This window comes from Bactrocera latifrons, unplaced genomic scaffold (assembly GCF_001853355.1).
Source record: "Bactrocera latifrons isolate USDA-ARS-PBARC rearing strain unplaced genomic scaffold, ASM185335v1 scaffold_65, whole genome shotgun sequence".
In the NCBI taxonomy this organism is placed as follows: domain Eukaryota; kingdom Metazoa; phylum Arthropoda; class Insecta; order Diptera; family Tephritidae; genus Bactrocera; species Bactrocera latifrons.
In genome coordinates, this window is record NW_017537323.1 from 2,187 (window position 1) to 3,281 (window position 1,095).

A 1,095-nucleotide genomic window follows, 5' to 3' on the forward strand; every position below is an offset into this window, starting at 1 on the left:
CAGGGTGGTTCGTAACATCTAAAAATAAAGAGTTATATTTAGAGTTATAAGATAGATGACGACAAGAGTTGAATCCCGAGCGACTGTCTATCTGTCCGCCTGAGCAAGCTATAACTTGAGTAAAATTTAGATACGTAAGTTGCTTTTTGTATTTCGGGACTAGGTAACACTAGTGTAGCGCTATTTGTGTTGTGTACGGTAACTTAAAATCTACTTGATCAAAAGATTAAACCAAATCAATCGATTAGTTTTTACAACTTTCGCCGTGGATTACTGAGTTAAATTTTTGTCGAGGAATTTTCATCAAGGACCAGTGTTTGTCGATTGTGAGGTGATTCCAGTCGAGATCTTAGATCAATCCAAAACGGATTTCGTGCAGGTCGTTCCAAATCAATTCTTGATCCAGAAACTATTGATGCTGCTCGCGAACTGATTTTGCAAGATCGTCTATGAACTTTTGTGAGATTGAGACGACTATGGTCATTAGTGGGATAGCATACCTTACAGATTGCTTGAACAATTTTTTCCATTTGGATCCAACCCAATGCGTCAATCGCTCAGATTCATGTCGATTAGTCGGCAGAAGTGTCAGCAAAATGCTATAGCGGTGTTTCGAAACACGTCTATGAAGTCATGACAAATGATGAAAAATGGATTTACACATAATTTGACCCCAAAGTAAAGAGCTGTCGATTTTATGGGGGGAATCTAACAAAAGTTGTTCGCGCATGAAGCACTTCCAAGAAAATGGCTGCCTGTTGTTGCCTATGGAAACTACTAGAACAGTACAGAGCGGTACATATTGAGTGATACACAATAATTTGTTTGCCAGTTGTCTTTCAACAAATTAGGAAAACCATCCACCGGTGAGGGATATCTCTTCACCACGTTCATGCGAACTCTCAAAATTTAACTCAAACAATAGCATTTTTGAGCACTTAAAATAACGATTTGATGAAGTTGAAAAAGAACGTTGGACCTAATGATTCTTTTTAGTCCCGTTTGTAAAAAAAATTAATAGGTCAACGTTTTTTAACACCGGATTATGTTTTGAGAAACAATAAAGCATTTTCGATGACTAACATCTGTTTTTGT